The 8,187-nt window shown below is 46.8% G+C and overlaps 1 protein-coding gene across 1 annotated transcript in view; it reads left to right on the top strand.

The window, feature by feature from the left end:
- The first annotated feature begins 793 nt into the window (after positions 1–793).
- Positions 794–8,187, top strand: part of LOC133347803 (rho GTPase-activating protein gacN-like) — a 34,201-nt gene continuing 26,807 nt past the window's right edge. Inside the window, exon 1 of the mRNA XM_061560425.1 lies at positions 794–1,041. The gene's annotated coding sequence lies outside the window, so the exon portion shown is untranslated. The remainder of the gene's footprint in view (positions 1,042–8,187) is intronic.

The following is an 8,187-nucleotide window of genomic DNA, read 5'->3' as shown; positions in this document are numbered from 1 at the left end:
AGGACCTTTTCTGATAATCGTCACCGGTGTCGGCCGTGAGCGGGAATCGAACTCGGGTCTCGCCGGGTTCGTAGCGCTAACCACTACACCACCGCTCCCCACACTCTCATACTAACACTCCCCACACACTCGTACTAACACTACCCACACACTCGTACTAACACACATACACACTCTCATACGAACAAGCACCCTCTCTCATACATCCCCCTCTCACAAACACTTCCTATTACAAACCTCTGTCACTCACACTGACATACACACAACACTCACACACTCACACACACTGACATACACACAACACTCACACACACTGACATACACTCAACACACACACACTGACATACACACAACACTCACACTCTCACACAATGACATACACACAACACACTCTCTCTCTCACACACACACTAACACACACACAACACTCTCTCACACACACTGACATACACACAACACACACTGACATACACACAACACTCACACACACACTGACACACACACAACACACACACACACTGACACCCCCTGTCGCATCTTCGATGATTCACACACACCCGCACACCCGATCACACCCTCCACAGCACCGCACACTCACACTCTCTCACACACACTACTTGCACAACACACACACACCACTCGTTCTTTCACACTCTCCATCACATCCTCTTTCATTTACTCTCGCTCGCATCAACATACACACAGCCGCTACTTACGCTCACACGCGCAAACTCCAACCCCCCCCCCACGCCCTCCCTCCTCCCCTTCCATCACCGCCCGAAGGCACGCGGACTCCCTTTCCTTAATCTCGCTGGCCGTGAGCTCCAACGAAGCTTTTACATGAAACACGGCGTGAAATGCCAACGGTGCGAGTAAACAACACGCGCAGAGACACCGACGACTTTAAAATTTAAACCCCCCCACCCCCACGACACACACAAACACAAAGTACACACACAACACACAAAGTACACACACACACAGGCTCATCATCCCACTGGAACTCGCGCTGTGTGGAATCAAAGCCTTACTGGCGTGTAGGTATGTGCCGTGTGACATGTCGCGACTTAAATAATGCGTTTTGTGGACGCATGTGAACCCGTTTCGACGACGGCCCTCGGACAGTTGTGAGTACAGTGATCCTTTAATCTACAATACGGGACCCGTTTTTTGTGTTTGACAGTATCAGCGTATTTTAATTTTTGTCATACTCCTTTAATTTGTGTGTCGGTGTTGAAGCTGCGTTGATCTCTGTTCGTTCGGCGAGGCCTTATCTCCCTCGGTGAGAGATTCGGATTATTCCTGGAATTGTGTTTCCATTCGATGTACAACCCCCGTCTCCTCTGATTCAAAACCCCTTGTTCCATCTGATGCAGCACACGCGCTAGTTATCCAATTCAAATTCCTCGTATTATTCCGTCTCATCCTGTACAGAATGCGTGTCTAAATTAAAACTATTGTTTCGTCTGACACAGAAAGCACTCTCGTTCCATCTAGTTCAGAACCGTCGTCTAATCCTAGACATAATCCACGCTTCATCTGATATGGAACCCAAGTCTCATACAGAACCCTCGGCTTATCGACAGCTCAAAATAATTGGATCGTCTCGTGTCATTTGATGCGGAATCCGTGTCTAAATCAGAAGCCTCGTTCCACGCGATAGGGAGCGCGTGTCTCATCTGATTCGGAACGCTTGTCTTGTGCAATTCAGAGGCCTTGGCTCATCTCTTTTCTGACACAGAACCATTTCTTCTTTGGGTCTTTCACGTCAGATAGGTTCAAAAAGAATAGCACAGAACCCTTGTTTCCCCAAGGAGACATAACTCCTGCCTAGTTGTATAAAGAGTCGGTGTATCTGCCATGAGTATTGCACGTGCACAGTCTCATTCCACTGCTGGATGAGTTTCCTCGCGCCGTAGCGGTCGTTTGGGGGTTGTTTTTTTCACCATACATCACCACCGTGGTCAGCGTGAGTTAGAAGAGCAATTGGGCTTGGGCGTGGGGCCATAGAAATACAATACAACGGATCGTTCTGTCTGCTCTCTGCTGCCCTGCTTAGCTTGCGAAACCTGAAGAGATCTGGATAATCCCGAGTGATTTGGGTATACGATGATTATTATCGATATTTCGATCCAACTACGGTTTTATACGCAGTAAGGCGATGGTTGAATAATCGATGTTGATGTGACGATTACGGTATAATTAAGCATGAGATTTATACTGTAGTCGAGAACGTGATGATGATGATGCTAGTGCCTCCCGTGTCGTGATTGATTTGTACCATTGGTAAGCAATCGATGACTGCCATTTATTTAATCACCGTTAGAAACCCAACATAATCGATTTTCTCGAAAATATGGTTACTATCCACAGTATAACCTCTATACCAGGGGTCGGGAACCTTTTTGACTGGGAGAGCCATAAAAGCCAAATATTTCTAAATATATTTTAATGAGAGCCATATAGTATTTTTAACGTATAATAAATTAAATGTCTTACTTTTAATGCGACTTCTGGTCACGGGACCCGTGACCCGAGAAATTTTATCTTCAAAACTAATTTCTGTTTACTTTAAAATGACACAGTAATATTAAGCAATATCACAAGTATTTTAAAATCAGTTCCAAACTGATTTTATTTGTATTTTTTATTATTATTTATTTTCAACTTAAAATTGTCTGGGAGCCATATATATGCCGTCCCCGGAAGAGCCATATATGGCTCGCGAGCCATAGGTTCCCGACCGCTGCTCTATACGTTCAACACTACAGACTTAGAAGGACGTCATTTGCTACGCATAGTTTCCCTCCACTGTCAGAGGGAATGATCCCGAGGCGCTGGGAACCACACAATCGGGAATTCACCCGCTATCGGCGCTACCAACAACTGGCCCATCTCTCAGCAACCCTCTTCCAAATGCCATGCCACACTCTGGAGCTTTGCCTTGTGCCCTTCAGCCAGCAGCAGTCGCTTGATTTTTGGCTGATGGGAGTTGTTCGCCGCCGCCGCCGCGGACGGACGGACGGACTCGGTGCCGTCATGAGAATGTGTAATTTCCACAGTCCTCGATCACCGCCTGTGGACCCCCCCCCCACCCCCCTAGCCCGCCACGGCCTCCCCCAGGTCACGGCGGCTCAATTAGAGCCGCGGACGCGTGAGCCTCGAGTTTATTACCCATCCAGGATGGGGGGCACCCGGCTCAGCCAATTAACTAAGAGGGGGGGGGGGGGGAGTGTGTTGCGTGTGTCAGTCAAGTCAGTGTGTGTGTGTGTGGGGAGCGGTAGTGTAGCGGTTAGCGCGCTGCGCTATGAACCTGGCGACCCGGGTTCGATTCCCGCTCACGGCCAACACCAGTGACGATTATCTGAACCGGTCCTGGGCCTCCCCTAGGTCGACTCAGCCTTAAATGAGTACCCGGTGCGGTGTGTAAACATCGCCACTGGGGAGACAAAGGCTGTCGGGCGTGGTACTGGCCACCCACCCCCTCGTGTACCGTCCCGGCCATCATAGGTGCTCGCTAACAGCACATGCCCCTGCAGTCTGTTAAGGCTATACGGGGGATCTTTGTGTTTCATTGGTAAAGGGGAGCAGTATTGCAGTGGTTAAAGCGTTGCGCTACCAACCCGGCGTCCCGAAGTTCGATTCCCGTTCACGGTCAACATCAGTGACGATTTAACACGTCGGCTTTCGCGACCAATATTATTCATAATCAAGGTTGTTGGGTCAGATCGCGTTATTTCTAAATGTGTTGTTACCCTCCACCACCCGACAGGGTCAAATAATAAATAAAAAATGTGTCACGTTTTTCAAAGGGCAAAATAATTCACTTCTTTCACTTCCACGCAACATTTATCTGAAACCAAAAACCTGCATCGTGAATCAGTGACGATGATTGTCTGCTCCGGTTGCGAGGCGCTGCGCCCCTGGCTGGTTTGGCCAGCAAAGTCCGTGAACAAATCAGTCGGAATGCAGCCAACCCGTCAGTCTCGGAAGCCAAGCAGGCCTGCGCCTGGCTAGTACTTGAATGTGACACTGCCTTGGAATATCAAACGTTGTAGGCCTGGACTACGAGGTGGCCAGGATACGGCAATATAACAGTGGATTCTTGAATCTATCCGTGTGGAGTGTTGAGTGTTACGCTGTCGTACGGTACAGTATTGTGTGCGGTTTCTCTTGCTATTTCACTTTCCTCCCACGTGGCAAACCCCCATGAATGGAATCGGCCAAAACAGCCTTGTTGAGACTCTGTGGTGGGACTTTCCTGTGTTAATAGTTAAGGGCAGTACTCTACAGGAACCTTATATTTGCGGGATTGTTTTGTGTGTGATTCGGGCTACGACTCAGATGATGACACTATTGCCAACTTTTACATGACCGTAATTTTACATTACTACCCATATCTCAAATAGAGGGTTCTTGCCCATAACATCTGACTGTTCCAGCAATGGCTCAAGCAAGCCAGACGCTGCTGGTGAGACTGTTAAAACGGGTCCAGAGTTTGCGTACATTGAATGAATGCCGTTAAAATGATGCACTCCAGGATCAGAGGTCGCAACCGGGTACCCGATACCCGTACCCTACCCGATGACCCGGCTACCCGTAACCGGCCAGGTACGGGTACGGGTACCCGTTTGCGACCCTGGTGCGGCCGGGTACGGGTACGGGTAGTCCGTGAGTCACTGGTGAGTAACCGTTTGTCACTCATTTCGGGTAGGGTACGGGTACGGGTAGGGTATGGGTACCCGTAACCGGCCGGATACGGGTACCCATTTGCGACCCTGGTGCGGCCGGGTACGGGTACGGGTAAGGAATCAAAACCCGTTTGCGACCTCTGGCCAGGATGTAATGCGGCGGGTTTTGTAAAAAAAAAAACTTTCTTTGTGAAGGAGAAATTGCCTGCATCGCTACCTTGTCACGAGCTTCATTCGAATCGGCAATTTTCGCAGTGTTAATTGATTAGCTCGTCACGTGGGACCTGTTTAACAATTATCTGGCGCGTGCAGCGTGGAAGGACTTAATTCGTATTTGAATGGGAGAAAATTGTGTGGCGCCGACTGGAGGAGTTTGGAAAATCCCGTCAGCTACGCGTTACATATTCTTCGGTTTTTTCGGTAAAGTCACGTAGGTAAAAAATTAAATAAAAAAATAAAAGTAAAATAAAATAAAAAATAAAATGAAAATCACGACGTTTCGGAGGCAACACAAGCTTCCGTATTCAGGTGGAACCGTCACAGCTCGCTTGCTGTATCAAGTAAATTTACCTACGTGACTTTACCGAAAAAACTGAAGAATATGAATCCTTGCAGTCACAAAAGCTTCAAATCTAGAATTTACGCGTTACATTTTTTTAAATCTGATTACTCATTTCGCCTCGGTCCGTCTAACCCGATGTTTCCTCTCTCTCTGGAAACCACAATATTTTCCGAAGTCCGGCTGGCCAAATCGTTAAGATGTTTCTTACCTCTTCGTGAAAGATTTTCAACAACAACATTTCTCGGTTATTTTACGTGTACATTTACAGAAGCGGAAACTTGACAATGTATGTTGGCCTTGACATTAAATGGCAGGGGCAAACCGCGCACAGATATAACGCGTTTATTTACAACAATAAAACACAACTACAAACAAACATTGATTGAATGCACGTACATTCACGTCACATGTGAAATGTAGGTGAAAAAATGTCAAGTATCAGGCTGGCACACACGATACAGAATAGTGTACGGCGTGAGAATCATTTATAAAAGAGCAACGTTTCGTTTGTCCGTCAACTAAATTATAAGCGCCTTTCAGAAGGACTGAATCAAAACGTTGTATCGAACGTGGACCGCTCCCGCCTGCCCCCAGATTTAGAGGTAAAACGTTGATCCAACAGATTTAAGTTCATAACTACAAACCAAATCGAGCCATTTCTATCCCTGAAAAAGTTTCATGAGCACAACAATTATTTTATTTTTAAAAAAGGCTAGCAGCCAGCCAGTTTTGCACATATAGATTATATGTGAGTGCTGCATTAACGTACGTACGCACGCTACTAACAGCACGCCCCAGGCCGCGTGAGGGCATGATGTTTGTGACAGCTGTGTGTGTGTGTGAGAGGCTGGTAAGGAATGAGTGGCATCCCACGCTCTCGGTCTTCTCCGTGCCTCACCGCATGGAACCCACAGCCCTCGTGGACAACTCTTCCGCCTTCACCCACACGGCGCGTGACTCGATGACGATGGGGGGGTACTCAGAGGGGCCACTGGATTACTTCATGCCATTGACTTGAATATTTGCTTTATAGATAGGAACGCGCATGTCCTTTAGGACGTGACGGTCCATCCGTTCATCCATCAGGCCTTGCCTCCTGTTAACCAGTCAGGCAGCCAGCCAGAAAGAAACTTTTTTATTGCATAGTATATTACACTGATTTCATTGACCTTTTCTCACTTGCTCACACTTGGCAACTGTGAAGGAGCAGTGGAGGAAGTCGAGTTTTGGAGATGCAGGAGGTAGATTGCAACGCTGAAAAGTGTTTTATTGGTTTCCAGCGTCATTTGCGATTAGAGCAGAGGATACGAGAAAAAGAGGTGGAGAGGAGAAATGTGTGATGTGATCTCCGAGAGCGACAGTGAAATGGTGGTGATGGATTTGGTGTTGGATTTCACAAGGTTGGGATTATTGGGTTCCAGTGGGAGATAATATTAGTTGGGATAGATCCATTGATTCCAAGAGTGACTGTGAAATGATGAGATTGTATTGATCACCAACATGGATTATGCAATCATCAGTAACGATGAGTGGAGGGGAGAGACTTGACGTCAAAGTTTGGGTTTGGCATTGATGGATGGTAGTCGAAATGTTGAGGTTATAGAGTGGTGGCAAGTGAAGAGAGAGATGCTCCCGAAGATTATTTATTTTTGGTCGAGAATTTAAAGTCAGATTTGCAGAGATGGCAGCAATTCTATTACAAGGTCCAGAACTTGTGTACAGTTCACGTTTTTCTGTTGTCGTTGAAACTGTTTGATTTACTGGCCTGCACTCGTCTTTCCGATTCGAAGGGGTTTCTTGCCACTTACAGATGTTGATCACTGTTAGTAGCTCAGCTTATTGGAGAGAATATTTAGTATACTTAGTATACTGATGATACTATGTAGTTTATACTTTAGTTTTTTACGTGATTGTTTAGTTACTGCAACTACATACTATTAACGTTCCTTCCCTTTATTAATGCTACCCCTATCCCCTCCCTTTGATGCTGCTAATTCTGCATAATGCACGGGCATAATGTGACTTTGAAACCCCCCGCCCACTTCCTACGCATTTCACAAGTAGTACTAATCACATATCTGCATTTCCTATAAATTTGCTAAATTCCTCTTGATATGCGGATTATTTTGTCAAGGCGCTCTTCCCCTTCCAACCCAGCTTAAATATACGCTCCAAGCGTGGTGGTGTTTCATTCAAAGGCTGTCCCCCCGACAGACCTGGTCTTCACCTGAGGACGGCTGCTTGCGTTGTGGCCAAAACGTCGTGAGAATTATTTGATAATGTTTTATTTTTATTATTTTATTATTTCCCTTCTACGTGACTTTACCGAAAGAACCAAGAAGATGTGGATCAATCAACCAACCCAGCCAGAAAGAGGAGCGAGCTTCTAGAGGTGGCAGCCAGAGGATTACATCGTCAAAGAGTGAATACATTTCAGGGAATGTGTGTCAAGTCTCGGTGAGACAGAGGATGTCACTAGTGCCCTAATGTAGGACATTGTGGATGCGATGTGACCTTGCACCGAGTGGATGTTTTGCAGTGAGAATTGAGCGTGAAGTGGACGCTGTATCTGCAGTGGAAGGCTTTGTGGTGAGGCATTGTTGATGCCTTGGGGCCAGTGAGGCGCCTTGCGATGGTGGTTCATATGGGGAATAAGGTTGGAAGCTTGGAGTAGTGGACATGTTTGTTGAGGGGAAGCAGATGGGGAGTATGTAACGGTACAATGGTGTGGGCGAGTGAGAGTATCGGAGGATGTTAACATTTTAGTAGAGTTGTGGAGTAGGAGTACCGCATGGTGTTTCCATGGTAGCGTGTTGTGGGGTGAGAGTACTCGGTGGTGTTGTTATGGTTGAAATATGAGAATCAGAAAACTTTTTACACTGCAGGAGGAATCCGATGATCTATAAAGCTCTTTTTCACAGATGTCCAGTAGGG

This window comes from Lethenteron reissneri, chromosome 26 (assembly GCF_015708825.2).
Source record: "Lethenteron reissneri isolate LAM-NWPU_2019-01 chromosome 26, ASM1570882v1, whole genome shotgun sequence".
Taxonomy (NCBI): domain Eukaryota; kingdom Metazoa; phylum Chordata; class Hyperoartia; order Petromyzontiformes; family Petromyzontidae; genus Lethenteron; species Lethenteron reissneri.
This window is presented reverse-complemented; position numbering and strand designations above follow the sequence as displayed.